The sequence below is a fragment of the Pongo abelii genome, chromosome 14, assembly GCF_028885655.2.
Source record: "Pongo abelii isolate AG06213 chromosome 14, NHGRI_mPonAbe1-v2.0_pri, whole genome shotgun sequence".
NCBI classification, from domain to species: Eukaryota; Metazoa; Chordata; class Mammalia; order Primates; family Hominidae; genus Pongo; species Pongo abelii.
Window position 1 is genome coordinate 31,150,770 of NC_071999.2, and position 22,230 is coordinate 31,172,999.

The 22,230-nt window shown below is 41.9% G+C and overlaps 1 pseudogene; it reads left to right on the forward strand.

Moving 5' to 3' along the window:
• Positions 1 to 425: 425 nt before the first annotated feature.
• LOC100444882 (52 kDa repressor of the inhibitor of the protein kinase-like) lies at positions 426 to 7,595 on the forward strand (annotated as a pseudogene).
• Positions 7,596 to 22,230: the final 14,635 nt, after the last annotated feature.

The window sequence follows — 22,230 nt, forward strand, 5'->3', positions numbered from 1 at the left end:
AAATTTTTAACATTCAATTATCATGAAGAAATACTAAGGAGATACTTTGCACCCTTTTTTGGTACTAAGCCTCTGAAGTCCGCGTGTCTACAACACTCATGAAACGTGACAAGGACCTGCTGCTTCTCAAGCGCCCAATACCACACGTGGCCACCACGGTACACGGCTGGGTTCAGTGTCCAGCTGCCCTGAGGAAAGGCTGGGGCCTCTGGCCCAGAGCTTGTGGCCCCTCATCTTCTCCACTGTGGTGTCTCTGGCCAGGTTTTACCCTACCTGGGGAACGACTCTACCCCACCTCTGTGAGCCCAGTGCTATCTGTCCAGACCCAGGGCCAAGGACCCCCTCCTAGGGCCCTTCCCTGAGACTCATGGGAAACAGCCCAGCCCCCCTCAAAGCAGGGGGACAGGAGGAGTTGCTATGCACCCATGGGTGTCCGTCCCTCTGGAAGCTCTCAGGGAGGCGGCCAGCAGGGATTCACCCTCCCCTCCCCATCAGCACCTAGCAGGAGGGCAGCTCTCTGGGGGCCACATGTCCAGCAGTCCCGTGTTTCAAGGGTCTTGGAGGCAGGCCCAGGCTCCCTGGGGTTGGGCGGAGGCAGAGGAGGCATCTGGGTTGGACTACATGTTGATTTTGGTCCGAGACACATAGTTGCCGACAGTGCCTTGCCCCTGCATGGGGACGCCCTGCGAGGTGGGTCCTGTGTGGCTGTAGCCGGGCCCTGTGAAGCTCATGGAGGTTGTGGGCAGCCTGCTCTGCGCGGTCAGCTGCATGGACACGTGGCTCAGATCTGGCCCTGCATGAGGGAGGAGGGCAGCAGGCTTGTGCTGATGGCGCCACTCAGGCTGCCCTGAAAGTGCAGGGATCTGATGCCCAGGTTCATGTTCTGCGTGAGTAGAGTGGGGAGCAGGGACTGCATGTGGAGAACGTATTTCTTACCAAGGCACATGGAGTACTTGCCATTTCTTGCTTCTAATATCTAATTAACACGGTGTCATAAATATTGGAGACCAGTGCGATGTTCTGCAGGATGCCCAGGTCGTCCAAGTCCCTTTGGACTATATTATATGACAGAAAGCAGGATAATTAACATTGCCCTGGCAAATGAATATCACGTCCATACCACATGGATAAAAACTGCTTCTGATCTTTCTTCCTGGTGGATATAGAAAAGAACACATTTACAGATGGATAGCGATTAGGATAGTGCAAAAGTAAAAGTAATGGCAAAAACTGCAATTACAAGTAATGGCAAAAACTGCAATTACTTTTGCACCAACCTAATACATACATGAACCAAGGCTGTAGTAATATGTTCTAGTAAAGATACCAGATCTTACAAACCAGCTGCAATGGGGCCAATATTTGGCTAAGTTCTTGGTAGTCCACTGTTGTACACTGCGATCTAACCAGTGTTTCTGAGGTCAGACTAGCTAATTAAATAGGTTTATGACAAAGAGCACCATCTCTACATTCTTGAAGTCTTTGAGGATGGCACTAATGTCTGCCATTCTCTGGGCCTGCAATACTCTTCTTGGTGGGAGAGGGTCTGTTTCAAGGACTACTGTTGAAGTTCCTACTAAAATAGCTCTAGTTCCACAGCTCAAGGAACCAATGTGAGGATCCTGCCGAGTGCTAGGTATTTCCATTCTCCATGAAGGAACCAGAGAAATAACCACTGGTGGAGTCCACAGACTCAGTAAACCTGTTTTAGATGGACCTGGGCCAGACCTTCAGTTATCACCTGACTCTCAATCAGTCTTTCCTCATAATAATGCAGCCTCTCTTTCAGTCAATTGGTTCTGAGTCTGAGAAATGGCTCAGGTCTGGAAACTGGACAAGAGATCATGACTTTCCATTGGGGTGCCTGACCTCAGCCTTCTGCTAACCTATTATTAATTGCAGGTTATCTTCTATTTATATGCCTTTAGCACTATTTTTTCTGTTGCACTATTCTCCTACCCATCTTTCTTGTTCCTAGGAACACTATATTCGATTAGTCCTCTCCATAGGTCCCCAAAGGTCAGTCCCCCGGCTGACATCCTGACCTCCTGACCTGGCTGCCCATTACAGTAATTAAGTGGTTTTAATGGTTAAGTGCTTCTGATGGCTAAGTGGTGTCACCTGGCCTCTGCTATTCTAGAACACTCTAATCTCCTTTGCTACCAGGAAGTCTAGCTCTGTAACAGCAACGCTTATCATCAGCCTCAGCTGCAGAGGGCAGCTTCGCAATGATGCCGGTATCCCTTTCACCAGTGAGTTTCTTCCTCCATTAGTTTCCTCGGAACCTCCCGAGGAAAGTAATCACTGGTAGACTTCCTGGTGTTAGACGGTAGATCTGTTTCAGCATGCCCACTTCCCTGAGCCTTTTGACCTCTTCCTCCACAGCCTGCCATGGCAGTTCTGGCCTCTCCACTTCATTTAATGTAGGCCGCTTTTCCCCCAAGCTTCCAGGAGTCATCCAGCAGCATAACAGAACCATCCCTGAGGCAATTTCCAGGGAATTATTATTATTATTATCATTATTATTTACCCTTATGTTCTCTGTGATGGTAACTTTCCACGGAATTAAATCCTGTCTTGTGGGCCCCATATCCCATACAAATTCTCCCTTCCCCTGCTTGATACCCTAATGCCCCTTGGTCCAGCACCTCGTAGTCCCCTCCCAGACATTCTCCCTGTTTTGCTGGTATACATTATCCATGTCCAGTAACACTTTGGCTTGTAGCCCCTTTCCACTCAGCACAGCAAGCATCACCCCAATTGAGTCATGATGAAGCGTGACCCCAGTTTTGGTCTGGTGTCCAAAAGTGAAAGGTGGAAGGAGGGAAAACATTGTCGTATAAGGGTCTGTTTCATTTGAAACTTCTGCATAGCAAGGAAAGGAGGGCATTCTCTTTTAGCAATGGGAGCGGATCACTTCTGCAGGCACATTGGTTTGGTGGAATCTGGGGGTCAAATGCTGCATCTATCTACCCAGCAATGAGATATAGCCTTATTCCACAGTTCAGAGTCCCACCCTACCCTTGCAGGGCTCTGCCTTTAATGAAGGAGATCTGCTTCGACTGAACATTAAGCCTTCACTGTAGTTCTTTGTTACAGAAAAAGATTGGGCTGTCCTGCAGCTGCAGGTGACGAGAGTCTCTTGCAATGCTGTCTAGCAGGCCCTCTGTCTCTCACACTGCACTTTTCATTCATGATTAGCTGACCTGAGCCTGTCATTTCCTCTCGTAAGCACATAATCGGTGACCAGCAGCAGCCATCCAATTCTACGGTCCCTTCAATTACTATTTTCCAATATCTCCACAATGCCAGGGACATAGCACCAGCCACTGCATTCCCTTTCACCTGCATCATATTCCAGCCCACCACAGGTGAAAGGCAGCCTGGGCAGGTAGGCTGGGAACTGATGATACTCCACCAAGGTCCCAATGATCCATTGTCTAGTAGATGATCCAACTCCAGAAGTCCGTCCTGCTTCCTGGAACTCCTCTGGCACCAACTATCTTAGTTGGGACTATCTGGAAACAGGGCCTGAGGCAGTGATTTATGATGAAATACTCTTCAGGAGAGACCTTTCAGTAGGGAGGGAGGAAGAACAGGGAAGGGGAAAGAGCGGAACAAGAATTTGCCAAAGACTAGCCTGAGCTTAGGCCTTTTATTTGGAAAAACCTACCCTATTTCCCTTTGCCTGGCTAACTCTTTTAGGAGTCATCACTCTTATAGCTCCTTTTGGACAAGATTCACTGACCTCATTGGCCTTGGCTAGGTTTTCTGTCTATGTGATCTTACAGTAACCTGCAGTAACCTGTGTCTTTCACTTATCAGATGGTATTATAATTTCATTTCTACTTTCTACTTGTTTAAGGAAAGGAATTTTCCAAAATACATACGGTACTCCCCTCTCTAAGGATCTCAGTATGCCTTAGGGTGAGGGGAGGGATAGGAAAGGATACATATATACCCACACATACATACACACATATACACTTTTAACTTCCCAGGTGATTATATTATATTTGCAGCCCTACCCTAAACTCTTTAATATTTACTAGCCCAGTGTTTTTCAATGTTGGCTACATATTAGGATCCTCTAAGGAGCTGTTAAAACTACTGATGCATGGGCCTGATTCCCAAAACATGCAGAATTGATTGGTCAGGTATGGGGCCTGGGCATCAGTGATTTTTAAATTTTTATTTATTTTTTGAAATGGGGTTTTGCTCTTGTTGTCCAGGCTGGGGTGCAGTGGTGTGATCTTGGCTCACTGCAACCTCCACCTCCCAGGTTCAAGTGTTTCTCCTGCCTCAGCCTCCCAAGTAGCTGGGATTACAGGCGCCTGCCACCATACCCGGTTAATTTTTGTATTTTTAGTAGAGATGGGGTTTCATCATGTTGCCCAGGCTGGTCTCAAACTCTTGACCTCAGGTGATCCACCCACCTCGGCCTCTCAAAGTGCTGGGATTACAGGCATAAGCCACTGTGCCCGGCCATCAGTGATTTTTTCTAAAAAAAGCTCCCAGATTATTCTAATATGCAGTTGAGATTGAGAACCACTGGACAAGACTATGAATGATGTCCATGGTGGTAGATTTTTCGTCTTACTCCTCTAGATATTTCCAGGGCCTGCCTCAGTATTTGTAGTAGGCAGATAATAAATACGGAATAAATGAGTAAGTTATTGTAAAAGGTAGAGAGATAAGTGCACTTTTCCCTCATGATGTTGTAAGCTGACATTTAATATGAAGTCATATTTATAAATACAATTGACCTGAGCTAATTTTTCACTTTAGTGATCACAAACATCCCTGGGAGTATGACCCACAGAGAACACTCCTGTGGTCTCAAATAGCTTCAGGTTAAGATCCCAGACACTCCTCAACTTTCCTGGCTTTCAGCTTTCAAAAGTAATTATCTCTGCCTTGTGGACATTAAATGGAGGTCAAAAGTTACCAAACTAGGAGCCGGGCAGGGTGGCTCACGCCTGTAATCCCAGCACTTTGGGAGGCCGAGGTGGGTGCATCACCTGAGGCTAAGAGTTCAAGACCAGCCTGGCCAACATGGTGAAACCCTGTCTCTACTAAAAACACAAAAAAATAGCCATAGCCAGGCGTGGTTGTCGGTGCCTGTAATCCCAGCTACTTGGGAAGCTGAGGCAGGAGAACTGCTTGAACTCAGTAGGCAGAGGTTGCAGTGAGCCGAGACTGCGCCACTGCACTCCAGCCTGGGCAACAAGAACGAAACTCCGTCTCAAAAAAAAAAAAAAAGTTACCAAACCAGGACTAGGAGCAGTGGCTCACAGCTGTAATCCCAGTACTTTGGGAGGCCGAGGCAAGAGGATTACTTCAGCCCAGAAGTTCAAGCCCAGCCTGGGCAACATAGTGAGACCCCATCTCTATTTATTTAAAAAAAAAGTTACCAAACTAGTTTTAGCTTCTTGTTGGTGCACAAGCCCTGCAGAGCTGGCCGTGCTACCTCCCGAGGCAGTGTGGGGCCACAGTGCAGAACTTCTGTGGTGTCCCCACCTGTATGCGGAAAAGCACATGGTCCAACTTGGTCTTCTTCAGGTTCCCACAGGATCCATCCAGATGCACAAAGTAGGTGGAGAAATGTCGGAGAGCAGACCTATTAGATAAAACATCTAATTAATTAAATACACATTCTCAATTACGTGCCAACCACTTCTGAGTCCTCTACCATCTGTAGAGCTAGTCCTAATAGAAAATCTTTGAGATAATGCAATCCCAGCAATATTTGATCTTTTTTTTTGAGACAGAGTGTTGCTCTGTCACTCAGGCTGGAATGCAGTGGCACAATCTTGGCTTACTGCAACCTCCACCTCCCGGGTTCAAGCGATTCTCCTGCCTCAGCCTCCTGAATAGCTTGGATTACAGGAGCATGCCACCACGCCCAGCTAATTTTTGTATTTTTAGTAGAGACAGGGTCAGGCTGATCTGGAACTCCTGACCTCATGGTCCGCCTGCCTCAGCCTCCCAAAGTGCTGGGATTACAGGCATGAGCCACTGTGCCTGGCCCAGTATTTGATCTTACCACTCATTTGAACAATCCACATAGTAGACACAGAAAATGAATAAAAGAATTGAGGAAAGATGAAAGTAGAACACTGAAACAGAAAAAAAGTTGATGAAACTTCTGAACAGGAATGAAAACATAAAGAAACCAACAACAGCAGTGTTCAGAACCCCAGTGCAGAAGAAGCCAGCCAAGGGAAGGATGTGGACATTTTGCCTCTAACCCCTAAAGAGAAAGAAAATAAAGAGCACCTAAAATCTCTATTTGAAATTTTGATTTTGATGGAAAAACAAAATATACCTCTGGATAGACGGAGGATGATGAAATGCCAGAAGGTCTCTTTACTCCCAGTAACATCGAAGTACTGCTGGAGTACAGATAAATTCTGGTGAAGAGGATTTTGTTTGTTTGTTTGTTTGTTTGAGACGGAGTCTCGCTCTGTTGCCCAGGCCGGAGTGCAGTGGCACGATCTCGGCTCACTGCAAGCTCCGCCTCCCGGGTTTGCGCCATTCTCCTGCCTCAGCCTCCTGAGTAGCTGGGACTACAGGCACCCGCCACCACGCCCGGCTAATTTTGTTTTTGTATTTTTAGTAGAGACGGGGTTTCACCATGTTAGCCAGGATGGTCTCGATCTCCTGACCTCATGATCCGCCCGCCTCAGCCTCCCAAAGTGCTGGGATTACTGGCATGAGCCACCGTGCCCGGCCAAGGTGAAGAGGTCTTGAGAAACTGTTTTGAGACGACAGCCACGGGCACTTTTTTTTTCTGAAATACAACCCAATCAGATGCTAGAGTCTGAGATTCTAGAGGCTGCTAGAGATCTGTGAGAGCTGCATTTGGGAAGAAACCCTCAGGGACTTGAGAGACTCACACTTCTTTTCCATTATCACTGACATAGCCGGGGAAGAGCACCTACAGTGTTGGTGAGGTTTGTTGATGAATTCCACCTGGGAGTGGAATCTGTGAGCTTCCCACCTTATGAGGCAGATGCAGAAATTTTGGCTGCAAAATTTCACACTGAAACTTAGAAGTGGGAACTAAATATGAAATATTGTTATGGCCAGATTTACATTCTGTCCAGTGGATTTTCTTCTAAAATGGAAGTTGTTTGCTTCTAGACTTTTGAAGAAAACCCCTCAAGCTAGCTACATACTCTGCTCTTCCTGTGCCTTAAGTATGTGGTTGGCAAAATCAGTGCCTGTTATGGGAGCAATTGAGGAACAAATGCTCTAACTTTTCCTATAACAATTGTTATAGGAAAAGTTGAGGAAGTTTGTTCTTTTTTCCATTGTTGGCTGCAACTGCTTTTAGAATTTGGCAATGTAATTTCTGTTCTTTTTCAGAACAGTGAAGAAAAGGGTATAGGACTGAAGGAAATTTGCCATTCTCAGTGGACAGGCAGGCATGATGCTTTTGAATTGTAGTGGACCTCCTGTAAGCACTTGTTTTAGATGGTGTAAATAGTGACCCAAATACTAGATGGAATAACTGTATAGCTGGCCAAGCATTTGTACTCTGTAGTATAGCAGCAGATTTTGATTTCACTGTTATCATTGTTGTTCTTTAAAGTGTCCTATCTTTTGCAAGAGCATCTGGGGAAAATTTCTGGGGGCAAACCTCTGATTTCTTCTTTGCAGCTAATAGCTTGACAGCTGTACTGCATGCACTCAATGAAGTGATGGAAAATATTGAAGTTCATCATGAGTTTTGGTTTGAGGAAGCCACAAATTTGGCAACCAAACTTGATATTCAAATGAAACTCCCTGGGAAATTCCACAGAGCTCAGCAAGGCAACTTGGAATCTCAACTAACCTCAGAGTTACTGTAAAGAAACCCTAAGTGCTCCAACAGTGCAACATGTTCTTCAGGAGCTGAAAGATATATTCTCAGAACAGCACCTCAGAGCTCTTAAATGCATATCTCTGGTACCATCAGTCATGGGATAACTCAAACTCAATATGTCAGAGGAACACCATGTACAGAAGTGACTTACTGGATCCCGACATGCTCTCAGCTGAGCTTCACTGTTGCAGAGTCCAATGGAAACACAGAGCAAAAGATATAAAGCTTCCATCACCATTTATGAAGCCCTCAATCTGCCTGACATCAGGCAGATGTGTAGGCATTGATGTGTATGCATCGATGAAGGTCTCATGTATTCTTCCTGTGATAAAGGTTGAGAATGAGTGCTATAAAAATGGACAAAAGCATTTCAAAGTATATTTGATGAACACGTTGACTGAGTAAAGATCGAGTAACTTGGCTTTGCATAACATAAATTTTGGTATAAAACATGATCTGGATTTAATGGTAAACACATATATCAACTCTATACAACTAATTCAGAGCTTCCTAAAGATAATTCAGGAACTAGTTAAAAAACCCAAGAGACTTTAAAAATAGGGCTTCTCTTATAGTTGATATTTGAAAGAAAAGCTGTAAGGTATATGTAGGCCACTTAATCACTGAGTATCTTTGTCTATAGGCCTCCCATTGAGTACTTTAGCCATTGATAATCTACCAATTTGAATGGGCCCTGTTTGAACTCTCCTGTTTTGGGGACCTATCTGTTCTTCCAGAAAGTGACACTGAAGTTGCCAGGTTTCACTCTACATGAGCTCTGCTAGTAACATTCTTAAATTGTTTTAATTGTTATTTTAGACGTGACATTTATTATCACCATGGATCCAATTGTCGAGTATTGAGCTATCAATTCTTCCAAGAAATAAATGTTGAAGAGGTGTGGGAGGAAGGAATAAATTTTATAAAATGTTACAATGAAGCTCATGATTGATCTGTGACTAGTAGGAGTTTTAAGTGTATAGCTAAAAATCCATAATGGACAGTAAAGGGAACTACCAGACAGAGAAACATGTGAGTTTGCCAAACAAGAATTTCAGTGTAGATTTTGTTTTTACCAAATGAACTTAAAGGAACAAGTTACAGTGAAAGTTTGAATGGAAGAGCCCACCATTTTTGTTCCACATTTGGTTGTGGCTGTCTGCATTTCTTTGTTGAGGCTACATCTTCATAAGCTTTTTATCAGGTGCATGTTCACTGACGTGTCTGTTTTCTTCTGTCTTTTTCAATGAGTATATCTACAGCTTTGTCTTGATTTTTTTTTTTTTTTAAGAGATAGGGCCTTGGTCTATTACCCAGGCTGGAGCGCAGTGGCATGATCGAGGCTTACTGCAGCCTTGACCTTGTGGGCTCAAGTGACCCTCCCTCCACAGCCTTCCAAGTAGCTGAGATAACAGGCATATGCTGCCATGTCTGGATAATTTTTTTTTTTTTTGTAGAGACGAGCTCTCATTATGTTGCCCAGGATGATCTCAAACTCCTGGGGCCAAGCAATCCTTCTGCCTCAGCCTCCCAAAGTGTTGGGAGTATAGTCATGAGCCACCATGCCCAGCCCTCATCTTGATTTATAAGCAAAACCTGAAAAATCTGCAAAAAATAAGTATTTGGTGGTTTGCCTAGAAATAATGCAGAAAATATTGCTATTATTTTCAGTGAAGAAAGTCAATATTGTGTTGTTTATTTCACTGTAAATAAAATACAAATTTTCTCTTTAAAAAAGTTACCAAATTGTGCTTAGACTTATAAAACACAGCCCTGGCAAAACAGTTTAAGATTAAAGCATATCCATTTTACTAAAAGAGACATTAGAACAGGGATGTACAATTTTGTATGAAGGTCAATGTTAGTGAAAACAGAATAAACATTTATAAGGGCCCGTCATGTTCCAGACAGCATACCAGCTATTGCATAACAGCCAGTGAGGCACAGTATACAAAAGGAACTCAGCAAGTATCATGGGATAGTCATCTATCTAATGAAGTAGGCATGGAGCAGAGGGCAGGTGGGAATAGGAATACCTCCTGTGCAAGTAGTGCACATGTGCCTTGTTAAATCATCTTTTAAAATATGAAAGATAGGCCAGGCGCAGTGGCTCACACCTGTAATCCCAGTACTTTGGGAGGCCGAGGCCAGAGGATCACTTGAGGTCAGGAGTTTGAGACCACCCTGGCCAACATGGTGAAACCCTGTCTCTACTAAACATACAAAAATTAGCCAGGTATGGTGGCGCGTGCCTGTAATCCCAGCTACTTGGGAGGCTGAGGCAGGAGAATCGCTTGAACCCGAGAGGTGGAAGTTGCAGTGAGCCAAGACTGTGCCACTGCACTCCAGCCTGGGTGACACAGCGAGTCTCCATCTCAAAAAAAAAAACAAAAAACAAAAAACAAAAAAAAAGAACCCTGGGCGCGGTGGCTCATGCCTGTAATCCCAGCACTTTGGAAGGCCAAGGCGAGTGGATCACATAATGTCAGGAGTTTGAGATCACCCTGGCCAACATGGTGAAACCCTGTCTCTACTAAAAATACAAAAATTGGCCAGGTATGGTGGCGTGTGCCTGTAGTCCCAGCAACTTGGGAGGCTGAGGCAGGAGAATCGCTTGAACCCGGGAGGTGGAGGTTGCAGTGAGCTGAGATTGTGGCACTACACTCCAGCCTTGGTGACAGAGCAAGACCCTATCTTAAAAAAAAAAATTAAATATGAAACATAACATATCTGGAAGAGACGCAACCGAACTGGCTGGGAATGGGGCGAATAGGTGCAAGAACATAAAGCTGGAGGCACAAGTTTGGCATGTGTGAGAATAAAGAGAAAAAGAACAAAAAACGAGGCATGAAGCATAGTTCAGAAAGCTCAGTTTGTAACTGGCATTCATCTGTGTCATTTTTTATTAATGCTTATTGTTTATTTCAAGAGAAGTCGCAGATTTCAAAGGCATTAGACTAGACTGGCCAAAACTCTTCCAGGGAAGAATTATTATCATTATTATTAGATACAATTTGCTGAATGTCTACTATATGCCAGGCCCTGCACTGAACCCTTTAAGTACAATCTCTCTAACCTGTACAACAATCCTACAATCTTGGCACTATTCCTAGTTAACAAATATGAAAACTAAAGTCAAGTGAGGTTATATATCTTGCACAGGATCCCACAAATTATAAATGGAAAAGCTGCTGCATTACTAAGTTTCTGAGAGGGAGACAGATGATTTGAATGATAAAGATATTTTGATCTACTTTTCTTCCCCTCCCTTTGGGTCACTATATATATGAGTAGATCAGACGACTGTAAAATTCAAACATAAAATTTAAGAAGATGTATGAGTTTATAATGTTATTAAAGTAATGGTATTATGTAAACATTCCCAGTTTATAAATAGTACATTTTGTAAATTCATTCCAAAATGCATTGTTTGTAATTTAGAATGCCTGTTCTAGAGACAAAGCAAGCATGGTAGTTTCCAGGCTAGCCTAAATATACGCATTTAATATGTACTAGATCTAAGTTTTATTTTGTTTTGAGACAGAGTCTTGCTCTGTTGCCCAGGCTGGAGTGCAGTGGCACGATCTCGGCTCACTGCAACCTCCACCTCCTGGGCTCAAGTGATTCTCCTGCCTCAGCCTCCCGAGTAGCTGGGATTACAGGCACGTGCCACCACATCTGGCTAATTTTTGTATTTTTAGTAGAGACAGGGTTTCACCATGTTGGCCAGGCTGGTCTCGAACTCCTGACCTCAAGTGATCTGCCTGCCTCGGCCTCCCAAAGTTCTGGGATTACAGGCATAAGCCACCATGCCCAGCCTAGATCTAAATTATTAATTGCCCAAATATAGGTTTTACTTCCTGGGATCAGGGGTACATACTATTAAGAAAGTATTAAGAGAGGAGTGAGGAAGAAGGAGGAAAGTAGAAGAAGAAGAAGATTTTCTGGTGGTAAACTAGAAATGAAGTTTCTAAACTACAAACTGTTGTGTTTCAAAAGTTTGTAAATTGTTTATTGAAACTCAAAAATTATTTTGTCAAAAAAAAGTACACATGGTGATTTAGTTTCTAACCGCTTATAAAGCTTATTGAAGTGGTCATTTGATTGACATTTATTAATTTTTTATTTGATTTGAGCTTCTACTGTCCTTGTTTTTCCTTTTCCTTTTTTCAGCTGTTCTTTTATTATCTGCGTGACCTTCAGCAAATTACTTAACCTCTATAAGCCTCAGTTTCCCCATGTGTAAAATGATAACTGTAGTACCTATTGAATTCTGAGGATTAAATTAGTTAATGCCTTGCACATAGAAAATATTCAATAAATAATAGCCACTATTACTATTACTCTTATTATATTACTATCATCTGTCTTAGGTTGGCTACCTGCCCTCACTCCCCCTATAGGCAGAAACTTCAACAATAATTTATGTAAAAATGATTTATTTAGGAAGTGTTCCCCGGGAAAACCAGTAAGGTAGTGGGGAATGGAACTGAGAAAGAAATGAGCCTAAATGAGGCATAATCTAAACTGACTCAAACTCAGAGGTGACACAGGAGACAGTGCAGGTCACCCCAGTGGTGTCCCAACCAGGGGCCAGGAGAGCTGGGGTACTCATAGTTATTAAGTTAAGGTGGGAGTGGCTTAATTCCCAAACACTTCAACTTTGTCTGTAAAAAGTAGAGTCCGGGTTGGGCACAGTGGCTCAAGCCTGAAATCCCAGCACTTTGGGAGGCCGAGGTGGGTGGATCACTTGAGATCAGGAGTTCGAAACCAGCCTGGCAAACATGGTGAAACCCCATCTCTACCAAAAATACAAAAATTAGCCAGGTGTGGTGGTGCACGCCTGTAGTCCCAGCTACTCAGGAGGCTGAGTCATGAGAATCGATTGAACCCAGGAAGCGGAGGTTGCAGTGAACCGAGATGGCACCACAGCATTTCAGCCTGGGCCACCGAGCGAGACTCTGCCTCAAAAAAAAATGTAGAGTCTGTTCCGGTTGCCTCAGGGCAGCCCCGTTAAGAAATAAGGAAATGTGGCCAGGGGTGGTGGCTCATGCCTGTAATCCCAGCACTTTGGGAGGCTGAGGCGGGTGGATCATGAGGTCAAGAGATCAAGACCATCCTGGCCAACTTTGGTGAAATCCTGTCTCTACTAAAAACACAAAAATTAGCTGGGCTTGGTGGCACATGCCTGTAATCCTAGGAGGCTGAGGCAGGAGAAATGCTTGAACCCCGGAAGTGGAGGTTGCAATGAGCAGAGACTGTGCCACTGCACTCCAGCCTGGAGACAGAATGAGACTCCGTCTCAAAAAAAAAAAAAAAAAAAAAAGAGAGAGAGAAATAAGGAAATTTAAGAGGCTAGATCACAGCACTGAACAGGCATCTGCTATATCATCATCACCGTCATCGTCATCATTACCATCATCACCTCCCGCAAAACACACAAATGGCACATAGTATGAAAGCCATTGTGTTAGGTTCTAGAGATTTTTTAAAAGTTGTAAAATATAGTCCCTTTCCTTCTACACCTTCAAATCCTTTTGAAGAGTCAGGAAGAACACAGGAAAGTAAAATAAGTATATGCTAAGAGCCAAATAAATGTGAACAAGGTATATGCTATGAGAACGAATTGGCATTGGGTGGTAAAGAAAGATCCCATAGTACTCTTTGAGTTGGATCTATGAGTTTGGGTCACTATATGACACTTTTGAGTTGAGATCTGTGACCTGTCCTTTTGGTCACTTTGAGTTGGATCTCAAAGAATGGGTAGGGGTTAGACAAGCAAAGAAGAAAAGAGTAGTATTAATGGGGAAAGCAGTGAATGCTATAGGGAGAATTAATAAACTTCTAAAGTAGTGCTTCTCAGCTCTGAATTCATGTTAAAGTCACCAAGAGCCTTTACAATGCCCAGTGCCCACCTGTAACCAGTTCAATTACATCAGGATTGCTGTTTTCAGATCTTATATATAAGTCTCTAATCCATTTCAAGTTAATTTTTGTATGTGGTATAAAACACAAGTCCAACTTCACTCTTTTGCCTGTGGATATCCAGTTTTCCCAACACCATTTATCAAAGAGATTTTTCTTTCTTCATTGTGTATTCTTGGCACCCTTGTCAAAGATTAGTTGACCATATATGTGTAAGCTTATTTCTGGGATTCCTATTCTGTTTCATTGACTTATGTGTATGGTTTTATGCCAATACCATACTGTTTTGATTACCATAGCTTTGCAATATAGTTTGAAATCAGGGACTTTGATGCCTTTAGCTTTATTATTCTTTGCTAAGATTGCTTTGGCTATGTGGTGTTTTTTGTGGTTCCATATAAATTTTAGGATAAAAAATATTTCTGTGAAAAATGCCATTGGAATTTTGATAGGGATTCCATTGAATCTATAGATTGCTTTGAGTAGTAGGGATCCTTTACTGATATTAATTCTTCCAATCCATGGACATGGATATCTTTCCATTTATTTGTGTCTTCAGTTTCTTCCATCAGTGCTTTATAGTTTTTAGTGTATAGCTCTTTCATCTTCTTTCTTAAATTTATTCTTAAGTATTTTATTCTTTTTGATGTTATTGTAATTTGGGATTGTTTTTCTTGATGCCTTTTTTGGATAGTTCATCGTTAGTGTATAGAAACACAACCAATTTTTGTGTGTTGATTTTGTATGTTGGTTTTGGCAACGGAACGAGACTCCATCTCAAAAAAAAACAAAAAAACAAAACAAAGATGATCAAGTTCTGAGGATCTAAGGTACACTATGGGTGGTGATGGATGCATTAATTAATTTGACCATGATAATCATTATACAACGTATACATATATGAAATAATCATGTTACATACCTTGAATATATATAATCTTTGTCAATTAAATATATTAAAATTTTAAGAATGGGGGAAAAGGAATTGCTGGGGGGATTCCCTAGGTAATTCCAATGGACAACCAAGGTTGAGAACCACTGTTTCATTGGATAGGAAGCAGCCTATGAGAAACTGTTCAGCAGCTATGTTGGAAATATAGAAGAGCTCAGATTGTGGAAACCTTAGCTACATGGAGCTAACTAATTTAATTCTAACATTTCTACTGAAATTATAAAACTCCTAGAAGAAAATTTAGGAAAAAAAACTCCTTGACATTGGTTTTGTCAGTAATTTTTTGGCTATGCCCCAAAAGCACAGTTAACAAAGGCAAAAATAGACAGATGGGATTTTATCAAACCAAAAAGCTTTTGCCCAGCAAAGGAAACAATCAACAAAATGAAAAAGCAACCTATAGAATGGAAGAAAATATTTGCAGACCATATATCTGATAAGTGCTTAATATCCAAAATATATGAGGAATTCACACAACCCAAAAGAACAAAAACAATCGGATTAAAAGATGGGCACAGGACCTGAATAGACATTTTCCTAAAGAAGACATACAAATGGCCAACAGGTATGTGAAAAGATGCTCAACGTCACTAATCCTCAGGGAAAGGCAAACTCACACTAACAGATACTGCATCACACCTGTTAGGATAGCTATTATCAAAAAGATAAGAGATGACAAGTGTTGTCAAGGGTGTAGAGAAAAAGGAATCCTTGAACACTGTTGATGGGAATGTAAATTTTGGTACAGCTATTATGGAAAACACTATGGCAGTTCCTCAAAAAATTAAAAATAGAACTACCATATGATCCATCTATCCCATTTCTGGGCATATACCCAAAGGAAATGAAATTGGTATCTCAGAGAGATATCTGTATTCCATGTTTATTACATGATTATTCACAATAGCCAAGATAATGAAGATAACCTAAATGTCCATCAATGGATGAATGGATAAAGAAAAAGTGATGTGTGTATGTAAAAGTGGTGCGTATACACACACACACACAGAGGAATATTATTCAGCTATGAAAAAGAAGGGAAGGCTGAGCGTGGTAGCTCATGCCTGTAATCCCAGCACTTTGGGAGGCTGAGGCAGGCAGATCACCTGAGGTCAGGAGTTTGAGACCAGCCTGGCCAACATGGTGAAACTCTGTCTCTACCCAAAATGCAAAAATTAGCTGGGTGTGGTGGTGGGCACCTGTAATCCCAGCTACTCGGGAGGCTGAGGCAGGAGAATCACTTGAACCCCGGAGGCGGAAGATCGCACCACTGCACTCCAGCTTGGGCGACAAGAGCGAAACTCCGTCTCAAAAAAAAAAAAGAAAGAAAAAGAAGGAAATTCTGCCATTTGCAACAACATGGATGGAACTGGAGGCTATTATGTTAAGGGAAATAAGCCAAGAATCAAAAGACAAGTACAGTATGATCTCATATTTATGTATAATCTAAAAAAGTCCAGTTCATAGAAACAGAGTACAATGGTGGCTGTCAGGGTTTGGGGGTGTGAGGGAAATGGGGAGATCTTGGTCAAAGGATACAAACTTTCAGTTATAAGATGAACAAGTTCTGGCTGGGCACGGTGGCTCACGCCTGTAATCCCAGCACTTTGGGAGGCTGAGGCGGGTGGATCACGAGGTCAGGAAATCGAGACCATTCTGGCTAACGCGGTGAAACCCCGTCTCTACTAAAAATTACAAAAAATTAGCCGGGCGTGGTGGCAGGCGCCTGTAGTCCCCAGCTACTCGGTAGGCTGAGTCAGGAGAATGGCGTGAACCCGGGAGGCGGAGCTTGCAGTGAACCAAGATCGCGCCATTGCACTCCAGCCTGGGTGACAGAGGGAGACTCCGTCTCCAAAAAAAAAAAATAATAAATAAATAAAATAAAAATAAAATTTTGAGAATGGGGGAAAAGAGATTGCTGGGGGGATTCCCTAAGTAATTCCAATGGACAACCACTGAGTTCTCCAAAGGTTGAGAACCACTGTTTCATTGGATAGGAAGCAGCCTATGAGAAACTGTTCCGCAGCTATACTGGAAATATAGAAGAGCTCAGATTGTGGGGAACTTAGCTACGTGGAGCTAACTAATTTAATTCTAGTCTTTCTATTGTAAGCTGCCTTAAAGTGTTTTCATAAGCCAGGCTAAAGTAAATACGGGAACTGAAATATTAGCTGAAGGAGTTTAAATTAAGCTGCAGGCAATGGAAAATCACGCAGGGTCTTTAAAGATTTTTAAGCAGAGGAATGATGTAAATAAAACATTAAGAAATTTAAACAGGATGTAGGCTTTCAGGGCGAGAAGGATGATATCTGATGGAACCTGACCTTGGATGGTGGAGGCGGGGCAGGGAAAAGGCTGCTAAGGGAGAAAGAGTCCCAGAGGTTCTGGGCATGGGGTTGCGCGGAAACAAATAGCCCTGGGTATCAAATATCAGGTGGTTGCAGAGGTGACCTAGCCATGTTTATGTGTGATCGAAAAAGCTATGTGGCTCACAGGAGAGATACATGTTTGTGCCGGAACCAGCCAGAAAAGACTTGGCTTTCCTGGCAGTTGGGCCTGAGTAACATAGTCCAGCTAAATAGAGGGTGAAACATACTGAAACAAGAAGTCAGAGTAATATATTAAGCCTTGAAAAACTGAACACAAAACTAAACTGTGTTCCTATAGATTAGTTGCTACACTCTTGTGTAGCAAAATATTATTTTGAACTGAAAAATATAAAGTGACATGCTTATTTTTAAAAAGGTGTCCACTAGCGAAAAAAAGGACAAAATTACAGTACTAAATATCATTTTAAAGAGGTAACTTCTCCTTAATACTTACAAAATGTGAGGATGGACTTCACCAACAACAAATTTGAGAGATTTCAGTCAGGGATGCCCTTAACAGTCAAAGTAATAGGAATCTACTAGTCAAGAAAAGGAGAAATCATTTTAAACCTATCACTCACATTATTACTTCAGCTGTCTTAGTATGTATTTGATGAAAGTGTATTGCTACCAATCTTAAGGAAGCAAGGAATGAGGTTATGTTTTTTTTAAATTATCTTGCAAAAAGGTAAAAATTTTCAAGCTAGTATTACAAGGTAAAAGGGGAAATCCTGTCCCCATTTCATTCCCTACTCAACTTCAATGTCATGGTTGTCTGTCAGTTTAACTACTCTCCTGCCAATGATCCTAACCTCCCTCGCCCGATTTTCTTTTCATCATATCCAGCTGGCAAGGTCCCAACCCTGGATGAATCCAACATCTGTCTTTGCCCAGCCTCCACCTGAGCTGTTTGAGTACTAGTGATGAAAATCACACAACAAGTCAAATGGATATTGATATAAATGCATGGCTGCACCTGCAAATGGGCCCCATACATTGGCTAGAAGTCCTCTGATGATATCCTGCCAGCTATCTCTCCCATTCTGCTCAAGCACTATTTTAAACCTGCGGTCTTTTCAGATATGCAATCATTGCTTTCTCTCTTTCCACTCCTTCCCCTGCTTCACAGCAGGTGAGTTTTTCTTCTACTTTACAGGGAAAACCAAAGCCATTTGAAAAGCAACTGCTTCAACATTTACCAGATCTACAGATTTATATGTATCCATGTTTGGGAGAGAGAGAAAAACATGGCCACAATATTTTGCACTTCTTACTATCAAGAAGTGAAGTCTATTTGCCCATTCCTTGAATCTGGGCTGGTCTTGTGACTTGCTTTAACCAAGATGTGGTGGAAGTGATATGTGAGTTCCAGAGCACAGAACTCAAGAGACCTTATGGCTTTTATCTTTACCATTTTAAAGCATGTCAGTACCAGATAAGAAAGTTTGAGCTTGACTACTGAATGAGGAAAAACCACGTGCAGAGAGAGGTCCAGCCGAGAGCCAGAACCAAGGCCACAGACGTGCATATGAGGTCATCTTAGACCCTCCAGCCCCAGTCTAGTAATTACTTACAGCCATGTGAGTAACGTCAGATGAGACCAGCAGAAACGTCAGATGAGTCCAGCCAACCTACTGAATCATGAGAAATAACAAATTGTTGTTGTTTTATGTCACTGTCTTTGGGAGTTGTTTGTAGGGCAGAAATAGATATGTGATAAGGATTACTATCCTTTTCTTCTTCCTGCTTGTTAACCATGGAAGAGATGTGTCTCTTCCTGATGAAGAGCAATGCTTTCACCTATGCCCTGGGACCATTCCCTCTCCCTATTTTAGAGATACAGAACTATTGTTCTCAGTATCTTCTTGCAAGTGGTTCCATTTAATCGGCAGTGAAATACCTCCAGTCTCTCTTGACTAATGTTTCCTTCTACTTCATGTTCACCTCCTGTGACAATCCCCTCTTTGATAAGGAACTATACACAGCAGGTCCTATCTTTAATTTCCATTGTACAGCTAATATCGTCATTCTGAAAAATAACTGCTAACTTAGAACATATACCATGTATTAATACCAGGCACAATTCTAAATACTTTACATATATTGCTATTAACTCTCTTAACTCTTCCAACAACCTTATGAGGTAGTTACTATTATTCCACTTTTACCGATGAAGAAGGAAACTGAGACACAAATAAAGCAGCTTGCCTTGTTAGTTAGGGGCAGGTTTGAGTGCAGAGGCCAGATTGCGGAGGCATTTCTTGCAACCATTCTGCTATAAATGATCTACATGTCTGGTTCCATTTCGTTACTTCAAACTCACTCTTCAATCCAATGCAGATTGGCTTCGACCCCTGCTTCACTGCCACAACTACTGTTGTTAGTGTCCAAAATCATTTATGTATCAATGAATCATGCATTCTCAGTGGGACAATATCACTTACTAAGGGGCAAAATCTGATTCTGAAGGGCTCAAAAAAAAAAAGATACTAAAATAGTGTGTGGTCCTCCAATGTGCTATAGTACACAAACAGATACACTATATCTGTAAAATTAACTTTTCATGGGGGTAGACAGAAAAAAAAATCTAAACATGCTCCTTAGCGGGGAAACCATTTTAAAACAGGTTGAGAAACTATGATACGTTTAACACCATGATCTTTATCTTGCTTGACTTCTTGGCAGCATTCAGTGCTATTGCCCATCCCTCCTTTTCAAAACATGTTCTTCCTTTGGCTTTTGTGATTTCATACTCCCTGATTTTCACATAACCCTCTGGCCTCCTCTCCTATACTCAGCCCTTGAATGTTGGAGGTCCTCAGGGACTTGTTCTTTCTCACTGTAACGTATTTACTTTGTAGGCAATCTAACCAACTGTTACAGTTGGTGATTTCCAAATTCTTATCTCCAGCCCTGCTCTTTCCTTTGAGCTTCAGACTCCCACATCCACCTGCCCACCAGATACGTTCACTTAGATTTCTGAGGCATCTCATGTTTGGCATGTCCAAAATGGAACTTACTTTTTTCACCTAAACTTGTTACTCTCAGTCTTCCCCATCTCAGTAAGTGGCAACATCCTCAGGAGTCATCTTAATTACTTCCTTTTCTTTACTTCCCATCCAACTGATCAGCAAGTTCCATAAATCTCTGTCTCCATATCTATCTATCTATTATCTATATATCTATAATCTATCTATCTCCCTCCCTCCCTATCCATTCATCCATCCATCCATTTACCCATCTATCATTCATCCATCCATCCATCCACCCATCTATCTATCCATCCATTCATTCATCCATCATCTATTCACCCATCTATATATCCATTATCCATCTGTTCATTCATCTATTCACCCATCTATCTATCCATTCATTCATCTAACTATTAATCTATATCTATCTATCTATCTATCTATCTATCTATCTAGTCTACCTATCTGTCCATCCATCCATCCATCCATTCCTCTATCTTCTATCTATCCATCAATTCACTCATCTATCCATCCATTTATCTATCTATCTATCTATCTATCTATCTATCTCACCATCCATCCATCCATCCATCTTGCCTCCTACAATTAATCCTTCACATAGCACCAGGATATTCTTTTTAAAGCATAAATCACATCTGGTCACTCCCCTCCTTATAACCTTCTGAAAGGTTGCCCCAAAAATAAAACCCAAACGCCTTACTATGGTCAAAAAGGCCATATATTATCTGGTCCCTGTCTACCTCTCTGTCTTCATCTCACACAATTTCCCCTCTTACTCATTATATTCTTGTCATCTTTCTGTTCCTTCATTCCCAGCTTTGCCTTTTGCACTTGCTGTCTGTTTAATCTGCCTGGACTACTCTGCTCCCTCATCCACAGCAGATTTTGTTTCTCAACTTTCAGGTCTCTGCTTAAGCATCGTCTCCTTAGAGAAACCTTGACCATCTACTAATCTAAAGGAATTTCCTCCTGGTCTCACTTTCTATCACATTGTCCTGTTTTATTTCCTTTATAATACTTAGGGCATTCTTCCTCCTGTGAACTCCCTACCCCCATCTCCCTCATGCCCCCTAATTAAGGAGCTCTCATATTCTTGCATGGTCCTGTTCCTGTGGCTAAACTTAGTTGGCCTAGGATGGGCCTGACTCAGCCATACCAGAGCTCTTCTTGGGATTTTTAGGACCAGAATTGAGAAACAGTCAATTCTTCACTAGTGAAAGCCATTGTCTGATGTAAAATTCAGCAACTATTGGTGGTCATGTTTCCCGTTGTGTGGAGGAAATGAGTTCACAAAGGCAAAATGACACCCACATGGTGAAGGGGAGAAGAGTGAGATATTTTTGAAAGCATTTTTCATATTCTGGTTATTTCTAAGGTCTAAATTATATTCTGGATGCTTGCAGAGTTAGGAAACTTTTTGCATCTATAGTTTATTTGAAAATTTTTAAAAAATCAGGCCAGAAAGACAGAGTGAAAAAAATGAAATATTACAAAAAGGCTCTTGGATTGATTAATCTAACTTGTTCTTCCTTGTGTCGAACACTGTGCTCACATGCAGATGGTTAATATGTGCGGGATGAACGTGCCACCTGTAGAATGAGAGGTTACATGCTTTCCACTGAAAGCATGCCTTAATACTGAGTGAGAAAGTGGAATTCAAAGTTGTAGAGACTGCAGTGATTAACTATGAAAAGACCCACTTGGGCTTTTACATTAATATATCATGAAGCACTCAGTACTTTTGCAGCTATAAAAAGCCCTTTTTAGAGGCAAGACTGAGGCAAGATACTAAATGTTTTAAAATGACTGTCCTCCACCTTTATTATTATTAACGTCCATTTCAACATTTATTGAAATCAATCCAATTAAACACATTCTAATGAAATATAATTACGCAAACAATATGTGCTTGGCACTGTAGGGGATATAGAGATGATTAAGGCAGAAACTCAGTCATTAAATTTATTAAGGGGCATTTTTTTAATCACATAAAATAAATGATTAAAATATAAGGTAGCTATAATGAGTTACAAATAAAGTGCATTGGTGCTAGGGCTGGGGTAGAGGTTCATGATAAAGAAAGGTCATATCTAGTTTCAAGAATTAGGAAAGTCTTCATGA